The sequence below is a fragment of the Passer domesticus genome, chromosome 5, assembly GCF_036417665.1.
Source record: "Passer domesticus isolate bPasDom1 chromosome 5, bPasDom1.hap1, whole genome shotgun sequence".
Classification (NCBI taxonomy): domain Eukaryota; kingdom Metazoa; phylum Chordata; class Aves; order Passeriformes; family Passeridae; genus Passer; species Passer domesticus.
This window is the reverse complement of record NC_087478.1, coordinates 17,729,118-17,753,910: the sequence shown is the minus strand read 5'-3', so window position 1 is coordinate 17,753,910 and position 24,793 is coordinate 17,729,118. Positions and strand designations below refer to the sequence as shown.

Below are 24,793 nucleotides of genomic sequence, written 5' to 3'. Positions count from 1 at the left end.
TGAAATGATTGAGAGTAAAATCATGGACACACTAGAAGAAAACAAATACGAATTTTATTTAAAAAAAAAACATTTTGAGGCAGGTACAGATATTCATTATAGTAGAAAACTTTAGAAATAGAATATATATCAGGAAAACAGATATTTTTAAACTAAAGTTATTTAACATTCAGTTATTTTAACATATCTAAATGGCTGTAATTAGGCACATAAAATAAGATGACTATAACACAACCTTTATGATGTCAAGACAAAACCAGTTCTTCTCCCATAGCCTATAAGATTGAAAAACTAGAGGAAAAAAATTCAACAAACTTTTGCAACACTCAATTTTAATCCCTTCGAAATCTGAACATCACTTTCCTTTATTTCTAAATGAAAACATATTCTAAGCCTCCAGTCTTAATGTAAATTCTTTTCAAATTTCCTTTTGGTGGTTATGAAGTACCCTAGAAAATTTCTGATTACAAAACATGCCTGTTTTACATAGAAGGCTTTCTGACACCATAGTGACAGCAATAACACAAACCTCAAAGTAGATCATTGTTTATTTTCTCCCTCAGTTTCCTATTTGTGTTCCTTGTGGGAAATTTATGTCATTAAAAACAGAGCAAGGCATAAGAGGCATAGAACACTAGTGGGAATTTGTACTGCATATACATTCCAAAAAATATTAAAATTATTTTTACCTCAATAATTTTTTGCCTAAATAGCTTTTTGCTTTTTTTTTTTTCTTTTTACTCCAGTGTCTCTTTTTTTCCTGGATTGCTAATTTTAAGTCTCTTACACACATGTTTTGTGATAGCAAAAAATCAGCATTTCAAGAAATCTAAACCCAGTGTCTGAGCTGTTACACACAGAGCCTGAAGCTCCTGGTGAGAGCTCACAGCACTTATACACACATGCACGTCAGGAGTCCATTCAGCAAAATATCTGTCTATCCAAATAACTGTGACAAGCAACACTAGCCTTTGAATCAGGACTCTGCTTTCTGTTAAGTATATTTTTATGTGGTAGGAAAATGATCTCAAGATCTCATGCAAAAAAAAAAAAAAAAAAGGACGCTACTGTACTCAGACCTCACAAGGAGATCAAAACCCAAGAAGATGACATTTGATCTTGCACATACTTTTCTCCAACTTCCCATGGCCTTCTGCTGCAGGAAGTACTCATATTCAAATCAGCAGGACTTCACACATGCTTAAAGACAGACGTGCACAATGGCTTTCTGAGCTTGAGGCCATCCTTTAAATTTTTATTAAATAAGAGATGCTTGTAATCTGATGTTAAACAGTGGTCCAGACCTCAAGGACTTCTCAGCTTTTACTCAGTCAGTGACTGTTTGACTGACGACCTTAGGGTTTGGCAAGCCTGATATTTTCAAAAAAACTTCCTGTAAAGTATGTCAAAGCTGATATGTCCTCTGGTTCCACTAAGATGATGGCCCTGAAGGCAAGAGCAGTAAATCAGTTACAGATGAGAGCCAGGTTCACTTACTTGACATACAAAAGCTGTTCCTAATATAAATGGCTGGGAAAAATGCATACAGTATGACAGAACTAAATAAAGTTCTTCCTCAGTAACAATAACTGCAACACAAATTTATCATTAATATAAGGTGGGCAATATTCCCACTGTATTCCAATTCAATTTTAAATGCTCATAACCCACAAAATTGCTAAACGGCATATCCTTCCCTTCCCTTCCCTTCCCTTCCCTTCCCTTCCCTTCCCTTCCCTTCCCTTCCCTTCCCTTCCCTTCCCTTCCCTTCCCTTCCCTTCCCTTCCCTTCCCTTCCCTTCCCTTCCCTTCCCTTCCCTTCCCTTCCCTTCCCTTCCCTTCCCTTCCCTTCCCTTCCCTTCCCTTCCCTTCCCTTCCCTTCCCTTCCCTTCCCTTCCCTTCCCTTCCCTTCCCTTCCCTTCCCTTCCCTTCCCTTCCCTTCCCTTCCCTTCATTGTTTTGAATGGTGATAAGAAAACTTTCTTCAATAAGCAACTTGTTACATACATGTTTATGGCTAAAAATATGTTTAATTAAAGTCAATGCCAAGAATAGCTAATGTTCTTTAGCACTTTGGAGACCAGAAAATATAATTCTGTTAAGATATGAAATATACAATTATCTTTGTATGTATTGGGTAAGATAGCTTGTGCTCCCACCCACCTTTTTCCTCTCTTCTGCTATGAATTTCAAAATCAATTTAAAGAGCTTTCTGCATCTGAATAAATTGTACCAGAACTGTCATTTGAATAATGCATACCTTCCTTCTGAAACTAAAAATATTTATTTAAATAATGGGGGGGAAAAAACCCCAAACCAAAAAGAAGTTATTTTAAGTGGCTGGAGGCTGTCCTGCAAACTGCTGAAACTAATTTCTTACTCTGATGTATGTATTTCTGGCTCTTTGGACAATGCTTTTCATGTCTAGCACCATACAGACATCTCAGCATTCCCATGCCCCTATTTCCTAATCTTGCCACAATGGGAACATCTTCTCCGATCAGGCAGGTTTTGTTTTGAATTCATTCTCCAGATCCCTACTACACAAGCAAGACAGTTCTTCACAACACTTCTTAAATTCATGTGCATTCTGTGTACCTGTCTCCTTCACTGAAACAAAGCTACATAAGAACACACCTCACTTGAATGTAGTAATTCCAAAATCTTAGGTGGGCCAGGCATGGAAAAAAGAGAAAAAAAAAAAAGATACAAATACTTCATCTGTTCAGGTTAAATCTCTGGGTTCTGAAAGGAGTGTTTCCTCTTGCTCATATGGAGGAAACTGCAGCTTGTTAGGACAGCTTAGAGAAATCCCACAGTTCGTAGTTTCAAATAATGAATTTAGAAAAAAAATCTCAAATTCTTGTGCTAGAAAAAAACCCTGACTCAACAAAAAAAAAAGACCTCCCTACATATTGTACATGACTAGGTCCAATGCCTTGGATGCCCCCTTTTCCTCCCATTTCCTCCTGCTCCCCATGGGGATATAGTGCCTGGGACCTCTTCCCTCTGTGGCTGATCTGGCAGGATTACATAGCAAACGGAGGAGGATATAAGAGCACCACAAACACGTGCCTTCTCTGAAAATTTGAATAGACCCTATGAGGCTTATTTCCCCCTAAGTGAATTGCAATCAGATCTTGGTTTCATAATTCAAATAACAGCTTATATAAGAGGCATGCAGTCTGAGGTGGTGCACTGAGGTTTTACAGTAAGGGGACATGTAATATATTATCAAGAGATTAGCACAGAAATCCCCCCACCTTCCCCCACCCTTTTTTTGCAATAAGGTCTCAAACTATCAAAACTTTTCCATTATTACAACTTCAAGTAACACAGTCACTTCACATTTCTTAACTAATGAACTGCACCCCTCTCCTTCCTTTTCTCTCCCCCTTCTCAGAAACGCAGCGACATCAGGAGATTTAGTTCAAACAAGTCAGGGAGATACAAACATTCCTGAAAATATATTAATTCCTTCCTGCTCAACAGATTAGTAGCATTTGATTTGACATGACTATAAGTTTACACACTTCAAAGAATTTTTAACGTAATACCTTCTAGAAGAGGAATGAATAAAAAAATGTTCTTACACATTCTGCATGACTAAATGATGGATTGTTTTTTTCAGTATTCACAATCTATTTTCATGCCTTGGTGCTAACAGTCATGAACAAAAATCAACTCCAGTATTGTAACATTAATGCGGAACAGTCTGGCCTCCACCTAACCCTGAAGATAATTATGCTAAAACAATAGTGATGAGCATTCAGCTAACTAGCTATAACAAGGAAAGACTGCTGCTGCCATTCATCAAAAAGGCCATTTGGATAATGAGAGATGGCTACTGACATATTTCAGCAGGGGAGGCCATCCTGCTGGGAGTTTCTTTCATAACGCCAAATTCTATCCATTTAAAAAGCAAACATCATGCTCTCTTTTGTTTGTTGGGTGATCTTGGGAGCAGAGACATAAGTCATATAGTACTGTCCAAGTTGGAATAAAGAGCTGGAAGAGACATTGAAGAAGAAAAAAAATACTGTAGTGTACGGATCATTGTAATCTTCAGTCTCCTGAAAGGACTAATCCTAATTATGAGCAACATGACTGCTGTCAGTCAGGAAGAGCAAATCCCTTGCTTTCTGTTAGAAGCTACTAATCTGATTATTGATTTACAGTTCTGGAGATCAGTTAAAGAATGTGCATCTCAAGGAATCTGAATATCCTGCCTGGACAGACAGTAAAACAGATGTTTAGAAGTGTTTTGCTTTAACAAAATAAAATAGCAGATAAACCATCATTTCCAAACATATTTAGACTAGCAAACTATTGTGTGAATAAAACAGAATGAATGTTAACCAAAATGTCTGGGTTTGTAAGTAGTGTCTAATATGACAGCCACTTCATCACAGCAGAGGTCACAGATGATTTTCTAAAATAACAACAAGAAGGAAAATAAAATAGTGATGGACTTTTCAAGTAAAAATTACAAATGTGCTGCACTGTCTTGTGTTTCCTCTCTGAAGACCATTTTTCCCATTTAAAACTGGTATTTGCTGTGATAGTAAGGAAGTGTATTTTAATTTGTCTGTGAAAAATATGCTTTAAAAAAGTGGTTTTCATACAAAAAAATGAAGCAAAGAAAATATATTTACTATTTTTCAGTGCCTGAACAGAGATGCTTCTCCAGTGCCGTCCATTTTCAGCTGATGAAGACAGTGAAAATCTCAGAAATCACAGCTTCAGACCCTCTGCTGCTAGGATGTCAGGGTCCTCTCTTTCAGTGGCTCCTCACACAAAGGTGAATACTTACTTCCTTAAAAAGCTCACTAACAAATCCATGACTATATGGCAAAGATATAACGATCACAGAAAAAGGAAGACCTGGAGGAAAAGGAAATTCAGTAGGATGTTTCTAAATGAAAATGTGAGCCAGTGAACCTAATCTCCATGGGTTTCTTCTATAGGTTCCAAAGGTAAGAACCTCCTCCAATGAAGTTTTTCAGAGCGGGATTTTGGAAATTGTTTCTGGAAGGATATCTATCTTTCTCCACAGGCTCTATGAGACTTATGGAACTTGGCTTCAGTAGGCTAAAATCAATCTCTTGTCATACTCTATACAAAGAACCCACTCAAAAATTACTATGTTAAGGAAGTATCTATTCTCTTCCATTTCCAAAGAATCAATTTCAGAGAAGCATTTTGGGATGCTAGAACTTATAGCTGAAAATTAGAAATCCTTCTGAGAGCAAAATTGTTTTTTGGATTGTGCTGGACCATGGTGTCAAAAAGGGTTTATATTCCTTCCCTAGAATTCAAATAAGCACATGTTTTTTCCAGTACTGATAAAGTGAGTCACAGAATCATAGAGTACCCTGAGCTGGAAGGGACCCAGGGGCATCATCAAAATTCAGTTCCTGACCCTGCACAGGACCAGGCCAAGAATCACACCTTTTAAGCCATTTCACTGTCAAGAAATAGAGTATGACATGTAAACATATAAAACATATAAGAAGCAACTAATAATTCTAAAATCTAAAAAAACCTTTCAATGTAACTATTCAGTTGCATTAATTGGACTCTGTCACAGAACTGTGTGTTTCTACTGAACTTTCTCTGTTCATGCTGAGGTCATTGCGAGAGGATGATCATAATGTATTTGGTTTCTTTGAGGTGTTTGAAGTCAGGAGAGAACACCACAGCTTGCTGAGTACCATTAGACAACAGATTAATAATGTTATACCTTGGGTAAAAACTGTTTCTTGAAGCCAGGTACAAACAGACTGCTTTTGGCACAGCATGGGCTTTGCTATGTACATTTCTAAGTTGATGAACTCTGCAAAAGACAAGCTGTTAAAATTGTTTACATTGTGTATTCCTTGTACTGATCTATGACTTTGTGCTATGCGAAAAATGCAGAAATAGAGAAGGAAAGATTATTTGCCTTTCTTTATGCAATACATGATCATGACTAATTTGATACTAGAACTGGAATCAAAGGAGCTCAGTAAAAGGTTCCATATCTAATTCTTTCCCACGTTCAGTCCTACCTTGATCTCTGAAATGCTTTCATTCTCTCCTTAGGGCATGAATACTTGCTATTTACATGTCTGTATTTTTGTAGGAGAGGCAAATGAGGGCAAAAATTCTCAACAACAAAGTTCTACAGTGAAGATAGATAATTTCATATTTCTAGCCATACTGAACTCTGTGAAAATAAAATACACTGCAGCTATGTGTAAGTGGTCACAGAAGTACATATTGTCTCAAAACCAGGCATGCAGCATAGTTTTGCTATAATAAAGTTAACTGTCCCTAATATTTGGAGCCAGTAACAATAACTCTTCTACTGTGATCATGGCCTTTTGGACTTTATAACATTCAAATAGAAAACTAACCCTCACATTTCTCTTTGCACTAATGGCAAAATAACAGGGTGGTGCCATTTTGGCAGCAATGCTGGATTGCACTGATCTCTGTCATTTTTGGCAACTAATGAATCACCTTGGCCCCTCTGAAAATCTCGTGTGAGGTTAGAGATATGCTATTAGTGTAGAGCTGAAAAATACTGCTGTGGTGTTTACAGAAAGCCCTCACTCAGATTATTCTATTTGAAGTCAATTAGAAGACTCCTCTGATCTTACTGGCACGGGTTCTCACAGCAAACTCTAGACAGTTGTTATCACTAGCACTGAAGAATGCAGCTATCCTGGGAGAATGCAAAGGCTTGTTTTAGGAGCTATTCACTATCTCAGCTGATGCTCATTGCATGTATGTCTGTTTTGCAAAGTCAGATCAAAATCATTGCCTCTAACCATTATGCAGACAAGCAAAGGTTGTCAAGGACCTGCCAGTTTTCACAGTACAGTTCACGTATCTGCTGGGCATTGTGGTTCCACACAGTGTTATTCATTTCTAGTATACCTTCTGAAACATTAACAGTGCCCAACACACCACTGCTTTGAAGAAAGCACCAACTCAAAAACTGGAAGAGAATGTAGATTTTTTTTTTTAATTCATTTTTATTTTGCTTTTTCCGTTTTCTGTCATTGCTCCCACAACCTCATTTATTAACTGTTTTCTGTCCACTTTGGCAATATTGAAAAACACCTAACTGTAAAATTTTCACTTATACTAGTCTTCCAAACCAAAACCAGGTTGCACAACATATCTGCATATTTCTCTCACTTATATAAACATAGTAAAATATAATATGCAAAGTCACCACATCTAGCACATGCTTGACAGACAGAAGAGGACAATATTAAGATCTTTCATACCAGAGTGCAGGGAAAATGTATGTGCAAGAGAAACCTGAAAGTATTTGAGGTAGGGGTGTTATCCTTTGTTTGCCTTTTCTGTATATTTTCTGTGTATTTTGTTCAATGGGTTTTCATGCTGCTCCTATTCAAAGCATTTCTCACCAAATGCTAAAGCCCACATTGCCCACTCAAGGGAAGATCTCCAGCTACAAAACTTCAACAGGAGATGCACACCTGCTGTCACTTCCATTACTTCTGCAAGTATCATGTAACATGAGATCAGATTTGTATTCATTTTCTCATTTTCTTTAGCAATATTATAAGTTACAGCACATTCCTTGTGTATTCACTATATTGCTTTGCTCTTCAAATCAGCAGCTCTATTGAATATGGCCCTTTCTTCCTACAGTTTTGTCTTCTGTTCCTGAATTCAAAAGAGACTTCTCAGTGGGCAGCATCATCCATGTTGCGGAATCCTGCTCTCAAGGGATTTTGCAAAACATAAAGAGCAAAATCAAAGGGATCAGAGGCAAAGCAGAAAAGGATTTTCAGGTTTTGTAGGCTAGATATTGTGCTCTTACCATTGCCAAATTTGCATCACATGTATTCTGATTTTATGAAGTGAAAAACAGTGGTTGATTTCAGTCTTAATTCCGTGTTTCCCTTGATAACCCTAAGATTTATATTCATGATGTTTTCTTTATCTGACTTTTTAAGAACACAATGTTATGTTTCTTATACAAAACCCCCTCTTTCCTAAATTACTGTGCTCTGAGAGATCCAATAGTATACTGTGATGTACAGTTCTTTCTACACACCACCCGATATCTCTGAGAAATTACACTGAGACATCAGCCTGGCATTTGAATATTAAAACAGAAACAACAAAGTTATTAACAAATCCTGTTAGCTATAGAGCCAAAACTTTTTAATGGATTTTTATGAGCCAAAAAAGCTGGATAATTCAATTTGTGTCTCCAGTACATATGCATACACGTGCAGGCATCTAGCATACAATTTACTACTTCAGATAAAGCATTTGTAAAATAGAATTTTATCTGCTGTGATGTTAAAGTCTCGACATCTAATGTGATTGCTGTTAGATAAACAGCTTGTTTTATTGGTTCATCCTTGAATAAACTGAGTGACTTTTTTTAATTTCAGAAATTGTTGTGCATCTGCTTTCCAAAATTATCCCTCTGCCTTGGTTTCCTCTATCACTGATGATTTCTGGGAATATAGACCAGCACTATAATTTGCATCATGAAACAAGAATGGACTTTTGATTCAAAAATTCAAATGGAATTTTAAACTGCTCTAACATGACATGCAAATTCATGAAGTGTTCCACATTTTTTGACTGTTCCCATGACAGTGGGGTGAGAAGTAGATCACCTTTAAGATAAATTCCAACTCAGGCTATTCTGTGATTCCATTCTGTGATTTTCCTCTATAGCAAACATTTTAAAATTTTGATTTAAATTTTAGAAGTCTTTCTGGAAACAAGGAAGGTCTTTCCACTTGTAGACTGTATGATCTACTTTCTGAAGTATCATGTTCAGACAGACCTGGCTCCAGAGAGATGAATGAGCAGTGAGATACTTATAATGACTTATTTTGCTGGAGAATTAATTCAACAGGAAAGCAAACTTTTTATCCTGCAGTGGACTATTTTAACTGTTGACTGAAAATTTAAAACACTGATGTTTTTAAGACTAATGAGGGGTTTGCTTTTGCCTGTGTTTATGAGTCTGATTGCTGTTAAACTTACTATGTAATTAACTTTAAATAGTAATGAATAAAAACCAAATATTTAATTTATACTTCCATTCACCATTAAAATTTAAGTAGAACAATGGGTAAAACATACCAAACATATCTTCAGTAGTTTATAGCAACACAATAAAACTTATCGTCCTACCCAGAGCATATCACTTTCTTGATAAATATGTTAAACTTCACAAGGCAATCCTGTGAATTTGTAAGACAATCTGTTCAATGTCCCTCATCAGACTATGTATTACAGATAAATCCTTTATCTCCCAAACCAGAATAGAAAATACTACACTTATCTATTTTTACTCTCTATTACTTATCTATTTTTAATTCTATCTCTTTTTTTTGTTCTTTTTGAAAATGAATATGTCCTTTGATTTCTAGTGTATAGGAAAGTATTTCATCACCTATCATACCTTTTGCATATGTTTCTTATATTTGGGAACATAATTGAGGATTTTTTAAAAAAGAAAAATAATAAAAATGTGAGTAAAAACATTTTTTTTTAAAGTAAAATCATGACTGAATGAAACAAATTTCATCAGACCACTGTCTTCTTGAGTCTGCAAGCAGACTAAAATGGAAGTTATGGGGAAGTTTATTCATAGAATTAACTTTGGAGCTTTGTTCAATCTCAGTGGAGACTGAAATTCCTCTAGTTCTAATTGTTCACTAATTGTTCTAGAATAAAGAAGTAGAAAGGAAAAAAAGATGCTTGTTTTACAATTCTTAACTATTTTTAATTCTTTGCTTGCTGACACGCTAGAAAGCATCTTTTGCAATGGCTAACTTCAAAGCTTTTATCAAGTCACAATGGCAGAGTTTTGCTCCTCTGCATGTGCACTGATGCTCCCAGGTGTGCAGAGAGCTTATGGATCCATCTACGAAGCTAAAAAAGGTGCATTAGACTCTTGTGCTGCTTTTGAAAGACTTGTTCTTTCACTAATTGGACTAGGACTTACATCACACAAGATGTGCATGTCTATTTGGAAACAGTCTACAGTCCAGCACTCTCTAGACTGAACACACTATCAAAAAATATGTTTGCCTTTTCACTGGAAATCACATTAAATAACTCAAATATCCTGCTCTGATTTGATCTTCTTGGTTGTTGAGGTTTTTTGGGATTTTTTCGTTGTTTATTTTATTTTCTCTTTATTCATTTCAGTAAAAACAGACGCTACTCTGAAAACAGTAAAGACTTCATCACAGAAGCCAAGACAGCATTTCAACCAGGGAACACACAGAGAACTCACACCCCACTGAGATGTCTGACTGCTCCTTATTCCTGCTGATTTGTATCCAGTAGAGCATATAAGCAACTTAACCAGTTGATTCCTCTGCTGAGACCGTTTTCCTGAATTACAAGGGAAAAAAAAAACAGGGAAGAGAGAAGTAAGAAAAAATATACATAAAGAAAAAACACATAAAGAAAAAATTAGATATGCATTGGAAAGAATATATAAATGCCAAATTCAAAAATAGCTTATAGAATGGCATCCTTTCTAATTGCTTAACCATTTCTCACATCCTTTAAATTGATGTGGATTCTGTTGAGGAATTTAAAAAATCCTAATTTAACTCCACCATAAATAAATTAAAGCAACAAGCAAATTAACTGTAGTTTGTTCTATATTTGATGTAAACCTTTCAAATTTCCATCATGTTACTTAGGACAGAATTTATTATTTAATTACACATAAAGAATGGCATGAGGCACATAATAGTAATGGGGAGTGACAAGTGACTCAATGATCTTCAAACTTCTTCTAAAGCAGAGAATATTTATTATATATTATTATATCTATTATGGGATGATTATTATTACATTTATTAGAATATAAAAGTACTATTAAACTGTTGCAAAACTGACACTAATTGCTAATTCTGTGTCTGTGATCTGTCAAGAGTTGAGCTGTTTCAGGATACAAATGCAGGCACTTTTTTGCCAGTCCTACCTGCAAAACTCCATATAAAGGGTATATATGGGACAAATTTCCCAGACTAAGCCATGGGGAAGATGGTACAGCTGGCAATTCTCTTCAGTTTAGCAGAACAGAGTACAGTATATAGGAAATCAGTTCCTCTTCATTCCCTTGCCAAAGAGGTTCTTAAATTTCCATACTACATGAATCATATGAGATTGATGTTTTGCTTAATAAAGCCACTTTATTTCAGTGACATTTGAAAACTGAGGATTGTGTACAACCAGGAATAGCATTTATAGAATTACCTTTTATGAGTCTTCATACTCAATAGTTCAAAAAGTACTTTTTCAAAGATATTAGTTTCATATTGATGTACAAAGGACCACAGGTATGCCCAGGATATTTTTCTAGCCAGTATCAGGACCAAAAGTAACACCCCACCTTCAGTGCTGACCTGCTGCACTGAGACTGGACAGACAGCCCTTGCAGAACCTTCCCCTCTGGGCCATGTGGTGTGTGCAAGATGTTGGATAACTAGCAATCAAAAGGTTTTAATGAGAGTAGTGAAGACTGAAAATTTTGTTTTGTGTTAGACTTCTGAATTTCAACAATTGTTTTCAAACTCGGAAAAGATTTCATTTTAGTAATGTTTAATGTTTTATTTTTTTAATGAAAATTTTAAAGTGTATTGTTGTTCTTTTGTAATGTTTTGCTTTTTAATGGAAACTTAGACATTCATTAAAAGAAAAAAACAAAGTATTTTTTTTCAAGAAGGCTGAAAAGGAAATAGTTTTAGAGCAGTGATTGTCAATGCTTATGTTTCAATGGAGATGCATGAAAAAGATAATCTTTTATTAACCTACAGTTTATAGTGCTGAAGATTTGCTACTGCAAACACATTCAGGAATCCGGTTGTAGGCAATAATCAAGATTTGCAAAGCCAGCTGAGGAATGCAGGTCTGCAAATTTCGTGGAAGGTCTACAAGTTTGATGGAAGTCATGCAGCAAAATAGCTCAAAACAGCTGTGGGCATTTCAAGAAATGTGTATATATTTAAAAGCCAGAATTTGGCCCATTGAGTTTAACTAAGGAACAGGCAAGTGACCCTGGATACTGAAAGAGACTGATAAGGCAAATAGAGCAGTCAAGAATGACAGAGAAATAGGAAAGCTACTTCAGATCCTATTTCAAAATAGTTCTACAAAGATTTGATTTTTCAGATCTTAATCAATTCTAATCACTCTTGAAAGTCAGAAAAGGAGAACAAAAATTCTCATCCTCAAACTCCAACAAGTATACTAGTAATGCCCTTTTAAGAACTAATAGCAAAGTCAAAAAATATGAGAAGCTCTTGAGAAAAAAATATATATAATCAAAACATCAGAGTGTCACTTCTATTTCCTTCAGGAAAAAATTGAGTTGGATCTTCTCTGACCTCCTTTGTGTGTTTGGATTTTTTTTGCTAGAGTTATGCCAAATTATCTGAAGGTCTTTTATAGCGTCAGAGACCCTGAAGAGCTGTTAGTCAGAGATGCTGCAGATGTGGCTGGATATTCACTGCTACAAACACAGCTCTCATCAAATTGCGTCGCACCACCCTGGATTCTCAGTCCGCAGCAGTGCATGAAGAGCACAAAATATTAGAAAAATAAAGCTAACCACAGTATAATAGACAAATTTTTAGCATGCCTGCACTCATGCCTTTAATTTTGTCCTTGGTAAATTTCTGAAAGTAATTATGTACACTGTGGCCAAGTGGTTTTTACCGTCTAAATTATGGCCAAAAAAGGTGAAATTTGATCCATTATTAGAAAAGCAGAGTCACAATGTCACTGGTTTTTCATAAATCCATTAAGCTCCCATACAGAATCCTGCGCTGAAAAATGCATTTCCCAAGTGTGACAGTCTGCATATTTATACTCTCCCAAGTGTCTCTGCCAGGTATATTACTGAGTCAATACATTGAGAAACAGGAAAAGATTTTTAAATGGTTCCTATCTACGCAAAAGTCTAATATGTCTTAAAGCACCTCACAAAACAACTGCTAAACAAATGATCTCTGCAAAGTCAGTGTAGTGTTTGCAGAGCAGGTCAATGCATTTTAGTAGAATTCTCACAGCTCTGACGTGCATGCAGTCAGGGAAAGAAGTTCCCATAAGAGATTATCACAGGAAAGACTCATTCATGTATGCAATTGTTTGTTATCAATAGACAACATGAACTCTAATTTATTTTGACTTATTGGATTTGATTCACTGCTTTTGCATGTTTGCTTTAAACTGGATAATCAAATCTGGCTGTGTATGAGCTGAACTTTTTGCCTCTATGAAAGTGTGCATTGACCATTCAGTGGCACTTCTCCAAAGGGAAGTACACACCTTTCTCACCAATGTAACCCTTCCACCTTTCTTTTCCTTTCTCAGAACAACAACTGAAAATTTCTTCAGAAGGCTCACCAAGTAATGCACACTTCTCTAGTCAGACTAGAGAAAAAAATATTTATTAGTACATTTGCCCCTTTGCCTAGACAAACATAGTGTATGCAATCATGCTCAGGGTGTGTCTCTCCCTACCTAGGCAGAAGATAAAATTCGTGATACAGTTTGGAGGGTAAAGGTCTGAAGGCAAATTAATTTCTTTCAACTATGAAGATAAATGGCTAGGGGAGCTTAAATGGATCAGAATTGCCAATAGGCATGTTTGAGGGAAAGACTCAGATGCAAGACTAGAATTAAGTACAGCAAAATCCTAATTGAAGTGTCTGTCCAAGCTGTTAAAGTTGGTGGTCTAAAAGACAGTTTTGTAGGAAACCACTCTTCATTGCTGCCATTCCTCACAGGATCACTGTGAGCTATTTGTTTAGTAACAATTGTAGAAGTAGAGTCTTATTTGTGGATTGGAAATTATACCCTGGAAGGATGCTCAACATATTAGCTGCAACAGAAAACCAAACTTCTTTTGGCATCCTGATGCAGGGAAATTGGTGCAGACGACACCACCTGATCTCTAGTAATACTGTGACTGATGCAAAATATTGCCTCTTGAATATGCTATTTATTTTCTGAAGCTTTTTCAGGAGGCATTGAGGAAGAATCCTGCCTGCATTCTTTCTGGAGCTCTGGCTGAAGGGTAGCAAGCCTGAGCATAGTCGCTATTATGGCAAGCTTAGTCATTAGGATGGAGTCAGCAGGAAAACCCTCTAAGCAGGTTCTGTAATCACATTCCAGGATCTGTATAGAAGTGGCTAAACCTGCTGCATGGTGGGGAGAGACTTCCTACTTGCCTCTGTGGGTCACCTTTGTCTTGGCTTTACCTCGCCAGGGTGTGAAGTGCATAGACAACACAAATCACCAGCTGCAGACCAGATGTCACTCAGGCAGCCTTTGATGTGAAACTGTCACAAGACAGAGTGCATGCCTAGGAGGAATCAAACCTGCAGGGGCAGAACAGTGAGTTAACTGGAACCAGCAGAGAGACCATCATGGTGGCTGTGATACCAATTCACACTCATTTTGAAGACGCCTTGTCCCACTTTCCCTTCTCTGTAAGACGGGAATACTGGTAAAGGCTTCTGTATTCCTCACACAACTATTGTTAGGAATGGAGCATTTCTGATATCACAGTGCACAGAAGAATTAACATTGTAAAAAGAACTGGGCATAGTTTTAAATGCATTTCTTTTGTGTTATAATCTACATATATCCACACGGCACCATTACCGAGCATGTACATCCACTTGCCAACAAATCAGTTCTGGTAAGCATGTACTGCTGTTCCCTGGATGATACAGTGTTCAGAAACCCCACGGAGATAGCAGCTGCATAAATTCTATCAGAAGATGCTGTTGTGTTCCAAAGCCTTATCAACTTCATTGCCAAAGCTGGAAAAACATATGAAATGTAGAATTTCATTATTTTGTGTTATTACATTATTTTAATTTCCATTCCTGCAATAAATCCATATGTAACAAACAAATGGGGTTTTTATTATCCTTTATGATTCTTGATTATTTATTGCAACTAATCTTAAAAATTTTTTTGCTGTTTTTTAATTTTTTTTAACTTGGGTTAATCAGAGAGGTGTTGGATTTTTTTTTCCTGTCAGACAGTGGTTGTTATGAAAGCAGGTGGGTGGACTGGTAATAATTAATATCTTATATTCATAAAACACTTTTCATAAATAGTTACTCTGATTTTTTTCAGAATTTTACCAAATCTTCTGTTGTATCCTTTTTACATATGAACCAAAATATTTTTGAGGATAAATGTAGGAGGAGAAGTAAATACTGTGTATCTTAAATGTCCTGCAGAAATATAAGCAGATGAAAAAAACTCCAAAACAATCAAGCCACATTACAGATGTTGCTCACAATTTCATTGACTCACATCTAAAATCTGAGACTTTCAAAACTGATTTCTATTGCCATGAATGAAAATGACTGTTGCTTTTTTTTCCCTTTGATAAAATTTTGAGGGAACATCCCCTTGTGTATGATTACCATGGCACTACTTTTGAACAACCTTGGGCCTCCCAGTCCCGTGAGCGCTCCTCTGCAAGGGCTCCCGCTGGCTGCCCACGCCACCCCTTGCACAAGAGGAACACCCATTTCTCAGTTTCGTGCTTTTCATTAGACAACACGGTCTTGTCAGGTGGCAGTGTGTTTTGGCTCCTGCATACACAGCTCTTTTTACTACTCAGGGTATTTGAATGCTTACTCCACCCATTTGTTTAATGAGACCTGTAATCAGCTTCAATTCCAATAGGTCATTAACACCTCACCCACAGCAATATGAAGCCAAAATTGGACGGGTTTGTTATGCCTGTTACAGCATGCAGTGGCGATACTTTCTGCAGGTTTTAAAATGTCTTTATTATAATTCATGTTAGTAATAACTATGAGCCATTCTCCTTGCTACAGCAGCAACAAAAATTAATAACTCTTCTTGTCTCTTTCCTGTGTGATTATGCTTTGAAGTGTATATATTTTTCCTAACTTTTGAATTTCATTTAATAAATATATTAAGCAAATAAAAGCACTGTTGTGAATGAGTCTTAATATTTTGGTCCTTACAAGAAAAAAATGCAAAATATTAATAAATATACAGGAACTACATCTGGCTTAGTGTGGTTTACTAAGCCCCACTTAGTAACTGGTGGAATAAAAGTTATCATAAGTATCTATTCTTGTAATCATCTGACAGTACCTTCATTTCCATGACAAAATACTGGGCTAGGTGTAACCTGTGTGACCTTTCTCTTGTTCTTAAAGGACAGGAAATAGTTGTTACTTAACTCTGAATTCCACCTGTTAAATGCACCTTACTATAGCGTGCAGCACCAGGGAGCTGGCATTTCCAGAGTGGAGAGTGGGTATGTGAGTGACACACCTTCATTCATGTTTGTTGTTTTCCTTTTTCCTTTCTGGGAATAAAGATGAGTCTATTAGTATGGTATCTGCTTCTGCCTGAAACAAAATGGGAGGAACTTGACAGAGGCAAAAGGGCAGGATGTGGAGAAGGAGAAAATATATATCCCAAAAAGTGATCTGTGCAGTAAATTGGGAAATCACTGTTTCTTTGCATTGAAAAGTTTTAGTATATTTTCATTAGCTTCAGCATATCTAAGTATTTTGCTGTGAACTGTTGCTGTTACATGCTATACAGAGTCTGTAAATAAGGGTAAGTATTAGCAAATTCTTTGAATTTAACAATGGACAGAGAAACAGCACTGCACACTTCAAGCCCAGCCCCATGCCCAGGACATCTCCCTCACCTGTATACTGCACCTCTGTTTTTACTGGCATATTATACAATACCTGTACATAGCTATACTCAGAAAGTGACTAAGATCTATAATTGAGGGACAAGAATGGGCTCTCTTTCAGTGGATTTTCATCCTAACTTCATATCTGTTCACTTGCCTGATCTGGAATCAGAGCTAGCTGAGAGAGTTAGAACCCACCAGGAAAAAGTGAGCTGATTTCCAGCAACTGAATATGTGGGTCTTTTCCTCTAAGGAAAAAAAAAAAAATTATATAGATTGACATAGATAGTTTTAAAAGGTGACCAACATAAGGCATTAATGTGTAAAAGTTTGTTGGGTTTTTTGTTGGCATGTAGGGTGCAGAACAGGTATATAGATGTTCAGTCCAATTGGAGTTTGGCAATTGTCAGTATGACAAAATCTAGTATTAATTTTGGTCCTTATTTCAGATACCTTAGTGAAAAGGCCAAGGACAGAAAGTACATGATGGAGCTTCACCTCTCACTCCCAAATGTTTCCTCTACGTCACAGCTCAGCTGGTCTGCAGGGAACATACAGAACTCTCTGATTTCTCTGGCTAAGCCTGTAGTTCACCTGAGTGCTCAGTCTCCATTGCTCTCACACTAATTCTTTTTCCAAGCTCTAAATTTATTTCATAACAGGGACAAAGAATTATTCCTGGAAGTATAAAGAGAAAAGTAGGTCAAGACACAGACTTACTTTGACAATCTCCCTTTAGCACTTTTGTGTAGTTGCAATTGAACTGTCCTTTTTAAAGTGTGCCCTGTATTTTTAAGTTTTTTTGGCGACAAGAGAGTTTAGAAATGAAATGCACTATGTCATTCAATTTTTCTGCAGATTTGCAACTGTAATTAATTATTTTATTGCACTTCAGGTTCTTTAGAGCCCATAACAAATGGTGTGTCCCTGGAAATACAATGACGAGGCAAATGGGGTAGAGTTCACTTAATTTCTGCTACATACATTGTAAAGACATATATAAACTTTAAGGTGATCATATAGGTAATTTTCACCAATGAAACATGAAATTACCTGCCCAGTGGTAGCAGGCAGACATCTCTATGATCCTCACATACAAAAGCAATACAAAATAAGTTGATAAAAACTATGGATTTGGAAGAATTATGGATCTTGGAACTCCTACACAACATTTTCATCTGCAGATTCTAGCAAAATGGCTTATGATTTTGGCTGAGTCTTATAGACATCGTTACAGTAGAACTATAATCAGTATAATAAAAAAGTCAGCAGTGGAGAATCCACATCACCTGCAGCATTCTTAGCTTCCTTCTTGCAAACCTGAGGCCGTTTAATGGAATGTTTTTAATTAGAAAAAAAACCACCCAAACTATTTACCGATTTAATTTGTTAATCCCATAATTAAATAAAAAGAGAACATTGTGTTTTTATATTAATCATGTGAGGTTGGATACAGTTTGTTGTTCCATGACTCTAGCTCTTCCTTCAAGTTCCCAGACGGCACTTCAGAGAGAAAATCTAGGCCCTGAGTTTAGTGCTTCAGCTGCCACAAAAATAAGTGTAGGTTATGTGACTCAAAAAGAAGATGTACTTTTTAAATGATGCAGATACTTTTTGCGCTGTTTGAAATGTCCCATTGGCAAGACTTGACTAGTTTAACCATACCGAGCGGCAATGGTCCAAAAATACTAATCAACAAAGGCAGAAAATTTGCTTAATTTGGGTGCAGATAGCTTGGGTTAACATGATGCTGCCAAGCTATTTTTATCATTGTAGTCTAGGTCTTGGCCAAAATTTTGGAACAAAATCTAAGCACATATAAACTTTAATGATCTTTTAGATTTGAGCTTGACTCAAACTTTGTTGACATTTCCACTTCTGAGTTCTGAAGCTATCAATTTTATGGTATTTTAAAACCATTGCATAAGTTTGTGTCTCTAAATAGCACTAGGGAAAGTAAACAAAAGTCCAGTAAGCTCTAAGGACAATCCTAACAGATTTTTCCTGTTTCCAGTAAGAAAAAAAAAAAAAGAAAGAAAGACGTGTAACCATATACCATTATTAGTAAACAGCAATAAAAAACAAGGCGTGGTCCTAATTTCAGTGGAAGAACGATGGCTCATTTGTAGTGAAGGTCTGTCTCTTAGTTTAAAACTTCACTTAGAAATTACATTGGTGGTTAGTCAGGAGATGCCTTTGTTTGTAACAATAGTATAACAATGGTTCAGGGTAATCTGTCTATTCACTACTGATTGATTCTTCTTGGTTTCAGTGACTCTTCCATTGTATCTGTATGAAAAGGCAGAACATTTGAGTATCAGGTTTGCCTGTTTCCTGTGATATTACTTTGTTTTCATCTTCATCTGAAAAAGTACAGGATTAGTCCCAGGGATAATTAGAAACTTAAATAATTTTCATGGTTCTCTATGTCACAGGAACCCTGGGAAAAACGTTTTCAGTGGGTCAAGACCAGTCCTGTGTTTTGAGACAGGGAGGTATCTAAGCAATAGGACATTGACTTTGACAGTTCAGCAGGGCTGGGCAGTAGCTATGCCCTGAGAGAACTCTATGCATTTTTTAGCAGGTAAGGCTGTTTTGTGAGAGGGGGAAGAAATGCATTACAAAAATGAATAAATAATTTTAAATGTCCTGCTAAATTCCTGGTGACCAAAAAAGTGATAGCGGTTGGACTTGTTGGTCAATGTAGGTCCCTTTCCAACTGAAATATTCTATTCTGTTCTATTAACTAAAATCTGACTGTGATCCATAATGTACACCCATCTTGCTCTAATTGTTAACACATGAGCATATGCATCTTCCATATATGTGCAATTCTGTGAACGAATAAGATGCAACTGTTAAGGGATTTCAGGACATATAATAGGAAATGGCTTGAAAAAACCATGAAATTGAAAGTTGTGAAATTTTACTTCAGATGCACAAGTTAGAAAGTCTCATGAGATGGTTATGAATATATAGTATGGATAAATAACAGGTTAAGGTCCAGAACTTGCTCAGATGGGTTTCTATGTCTTTAACAGCATCTTATTACATGAATAGGTGCAGGAGTCACTAGGGCTATTCTAATCTTTAATGGTTTTGTACCATATGATAATGAAACTACCAGAATGCTTCACAGCATCACTTTTATCTTGTGTTTGTTATCTATATATGCATTGTTGTCCAGTACAGATATCAAAGTTTTGCCCTTTTGGCATACCCTTTTTTAAAATGAGGAGACACCTCATTTCCAGAGGAAAAAGACAACTCACTTTGAATTAAGATAATAGAATATGACTCCCATTATAGGAATAACCTCTTTCATCCTTCTTGTGATCTTGTGATCACAGGGTACAGTGATGATGACAGGGGAGGGAATGCACAGAGATTGCACTCATGTGGGAGAAATGCAGCATTCTGTGTTGAAAGACCTTCTCTAAATAGTGCTCCAGTATCTCTACAGCTCATTCAGAATGCAAATCTAGCAGACACATCCCTTGGTACTGCCACTTGTCTGAGAAAGAAGCAGAAGTGTTTACTTTTTTTTTCTTTACTCTGAGGAGTAATTTATAACAACAACATTCATTCTGTCTAAGCAGTCTCTGGCACCAGAGTATGCATATCAGCAATTGTAATACAGTCATTCACTATTGGCACTTCAGGCCAATAAAGTTTATTTCACTTGGAGTGCTGACATGGCTGTCTGCAAACAAGGCTCTGAGAACTAAGACAGCTGGAATGTCATTAAGGAATATTGACTCTCTCTCTTCTTTTTTATCTGTTTCACTTTGGTGGAACTATAGTGCATTTAAGAATGCTAGTTGCTCCCAAAATATGAAAGCAAAACAGGTAAAATCTATTTTTATATGCTCCATGTGTATTGAAGATTACATAAATTAGTGAAGAAGATTAAACCATGAAACAGGTTTAGGGAAGAATAAAAAGGTGCCCAGATGTGCCCAGATGGTTACACCAGAGTTTTCATGAGGGTTTTTTGTGAATTTAAAACTGGCTGTGTAGGGAGGGGCTGATTATGAATAATTTAGCACCTTTGGCAGGATCAATATGACTAATTTGTTATGTCTGCAGAGCTAATTCCTATTCCTTTGTGAACTGAAGCCTTGAAAAATGGAAGTAAAAATTTAAAAGGAAAAGCACTTATAGGGATTAAGGAGAACTGATTGATTCTGGTTTAGTCTTTAAAAGAATTAATAACCTAAAATTAGGGCGTTCTTTTACAGTTGTAGTATGTGCAACTTGAAGAACTTGCTACTTCATTGTCTTACTGCTAGAAAGGGTTTCTGAAAATAAAGCTTAAGAATGCTTTAAATAACTGAAATGCTGTGCATTTCAGTTATTTAAAAAAAGTCCTTCCAGTAGCAACACCCCTCTGTTTTGGTTCTGGGACAGCTCATAGGAGGAGTTCCAAGCACTCCCAGAGCTTAATACAGATTACAGGAATTTAGGAAACTGAGTTCTAGCAAGAAGGGAGGGAGTTTGAAAGAAACTGGTCTTTGTCTCCCTTTCTTTCCTGAACTATTCAAGTAATTAAACAAAGTTCATGCCACAGTTATAGTGTGTGTCCTTCATAGAGATTTCTGTTCTGGCTCAGACTCCTTAAGGAGAGCCCTGAAGAATAAATGTCGCAGATAAAGTTTCATAAGTGCAGAAAGCTGCCACACCCTCTCACTTAGGGAGAGGCAAAGGACCAAATCCATGGCTTGGAAATACCAGACCCCGCTACCAGTGGTATTCCTATCCACCTGCTCCATCTACTCAGTCTGCTCCATCTACTGCCTAAAGCACTCACCTATGCTCGGCTCAGAGTCTTTGGAGAGAACCTGCCCCAGCTGACAGCCTGTGCTTCAGCAGTCCTTTCTCTGGTGACAGCCATCACAGTCACAGGGTCATGCTCCTTCTCATTGATCCCCATTTTCATGACCTCTGAATTAGCATTTCATTAGAATACCCCCAGGTCATTCCCTTTGGGACAGAATGCCTGTCTCCCTACTATTGTTGTGGATGCATCTCCTGCTACATAATAATGGGAAAGTACCTCTCTACAGCATGGATTAAAAGGAAAGACAGAAATAGAATATTTTATGAAGACTGAGAACAAAACATACAAAAAAAAAAGACATGGAACAATTGGATCACACTGAAAAGGAAATTTCCAAGAGAAGTTAATGGTGAAATTAACCTCTTGTAATGTTTACAGCTATTAAATACAGAACAGAATATTATATTTGGCTCTAGGAAATAGAAAAGAACTATTAACCAAATGACAGTTTATAGAGTGTCCTAGAGTGGGTTCTGTTTCACACAAAGGAGAAACAAAGCTGAAGAATTCTTTAAAAACCTTTAAAGAATTCCACTAAATAGTTATGCTATACAATGCATGGGAATTAACACTTAAAACAGCTTGAAGAAATGCCAGTATGGACTTGCACTACTTGGAGGAAACAACTGCATTACGTTGCCATAATTAAAACACGTGTATAAGATTTAAGTCATCAGGCACTGGCAAAGGACTGTGAAGCACAACATATTTCAATGTTTCAAGGTTAACACCTGAATGCTGGAACCAAGGTTACACTAGGAGCCGTCTCCATTAAAATGTTCAATAAGTTTCTTTTTTTTTTTTCACCAGAAGGCTGGTTTCTGGGTAGGAGGGAAAGGGTTTATTGTTTCTTGTTTTAATAATTGGCTGATTTGTAGAGAAGACTGGACATTTGGACCCTTTTCTAATGTTTTAACCACTTTATTTGCTTGCAAGTACATCACTAGCACAAACATGTACATATATACATGTCCTTAAAAGCAGTGAAGCCTGTTATAGCTCGATGTCTTCTGGCTTTGGCTTATGAAGTGTGCAGAATAAGACCCTGTAGATTGGGAGAGTTATGTTCATTTTCATGAAAAAGTATGTAACTTATATAACTATGTAAGTTATTGGAAAAATGGGAATAGTCCCTGCAAAATAAAGCCATTTTCATAGTACATGAAGTAATTTCATTTCTAATTGCTGTGATAGTGGGTTTAATAGATTTCCTAAATAAAAGAAAATAAATTATAATAATTCTTTATAATATTGCAAAATTATCTGGTTTTACAAAAGGATAACCATGATCCTTGGATCATTAATAAGAATAAACAATGCATACATATGCACTTAATTTACTCACTTGAATACACGTGCTACATATAAAAGCATTCTGCTTTTCACATTCACCTAGATATTGTATAAAATTGTATAAACAATAACACTGTGCAAGACAATAGGGAGTCTAGGACATGTATGCACAGTGGAGAACAATGATTTTGAATTTAGGATAAAGGTAAATGAGAAGCCTTTCTTTGACAGAAGTAAGGGAACAGATGTTGATGGAGAATCCTGTCCAATGTATCTTCTAATGAATGAACAGCAATTATCAGAAATAATAGAATTTTTGTTCTTCAACATTACTTGAGAGGTTTTCTTATATAGTCCCTGAATATTCTTTGTCATTTGTGGTTCATATTACATTGTTTGTTTAAAATCTTAAATTATTAAATAAAGAGATTGACAGGAAAAACATGACGGCCTTCTAGACAGAGTTAAAATTCAGAGCTAATTTTGTTCAAATTGCTTTCCTTCCAGGATTGCCCTTACATTTCAGACAGTTAATTCTGAAGTTGCAACACCCTTTCACGTTTCTACTTTTATTCTGTACTCCATTGCAAAAGTAAAAATTAATAACTTTAACCTTCAAAATATTTGTCTAGAATTTTTATTATGTCTGAAGCACCAAGTAGAAAATTAGGACTATGACTGTCAGGCCAACTATAGAGACAAATTTCATGCTGAGTTCTTCTCAACAGTACTCCATTAACAAATTTTTTTCCTATTAAAGGGTCTCAGCTGACCTAGTACTTCAAGAACCCCACCACGGAGATTTTAAAATTTTTAGAAAACTTGATTACAGCAAATAAATTTACCAGCAGAAACACATCGATTAATAACAGAAGCTAACAACATCCCAAAGCCCTTGTGTTCTAAACAGAGAAAACTAAAAGGCTGAAAAAAAACCTACTGGTAAAATACTTTCTGGCTACATCTAAAATAAAATATGACTTTCAGTGTGGTGAAAAGGTCATAAAAAATCTTCTTCAAGACTTTCCAATGGCTGCTGTTTCTCAACAGCAAAAAAAGCCCAACTGCATGATGTCCCAAATTCCTGGTGAATTCCATCTTTTGTTTGTTTTTCTATGAAATGTATCAGAACAATCTCTGAATTGTAGTGTTTCTAAAAACTTTGTTTTGACTGATGTAGCCTACATATATAATTAGGAAAATCAAGATGAGTCCATGGGGGTTTTTATGTAGTGTATTGAAAAAGGGCATAACCAAGTTACAAAAGCTGGTGGAAAAGTTGTATGTGCATATACTAAAAAAGAGAGTAAATAATCATTTACCTGCTGTAAATACTTTTTTTTCCCCCTCAAAAATACATTACTATTTTAGTTTGCTCAGAAGTTTTCACAAGGTTCCTTGAAAGGAAAATTACTGAATAAAGAGAAACTACAAAGGCTTGAAGATGAGCCATGAAGTCCAAATTTGATAAGTGCAAGTTCAGTATGACTTCATTGTATTGTAGTTCTCTTCTGGTAGCTTATTCGTATCCTTTAGATAAGTAGTGACTCTCAAGCCTGCCTATAACGTGAAGACAAATTTCTTCTCTCATGCCTACACCCCATAATATAACAGAAGTGATGCAGGAAGCCATGAGAGGATGGAAAGAGGCAGCAGAGACAGCTCTGTAACCCCTGGAAATAAAGCAACCAGGGCCTTGCAGAGCTGCTGTTATCTCTTATGTGAACTATTTCTGGAGGTCCTGTTCCTCTTGGTTGTGGATATGCCTCTTGTGACTGAGACACATGAAGAATTTCCTGTGCAGCTCATAGGACCAGTCAAGTTGCACACTCCTCTCAAAGAATCTCTGTGAAACCCCAATTTTTTTTAAGTTATGTTTCATTTTACCTCTTAGGAAAGGCCAGACTGTTGGCCAATTTTGCTTTGTACTCTG

The 24,793-nt window shown here is 36.4% G+C and overlaps 1 long non-coding RNA gene across 1 annotated transcript in view; it reads left to right on the top strand.

Annotated features, from left to right (window-relative positions):
- Nucleotides 1-11,983, top strand: part of LOC135301763 (uncharacterized) — a 214,517-nt gene extending 202,534 nt beyond the window's left edge. Inside the window, exons 5-6 of the long non-coding RNA XR_010363504.1 lie at nt 4,664-4,974; nt 10,205-11,983. This is a non-coding gene — a long non-coding RNA (uncharacterized LOC135301763). The remainder of the gene's footprint in view (nt 1-4,663; nt 4,975-10,204) is intronic.
- Nucleotides 11,984-24,793: the final 12,810 nt, after the last annotated feature.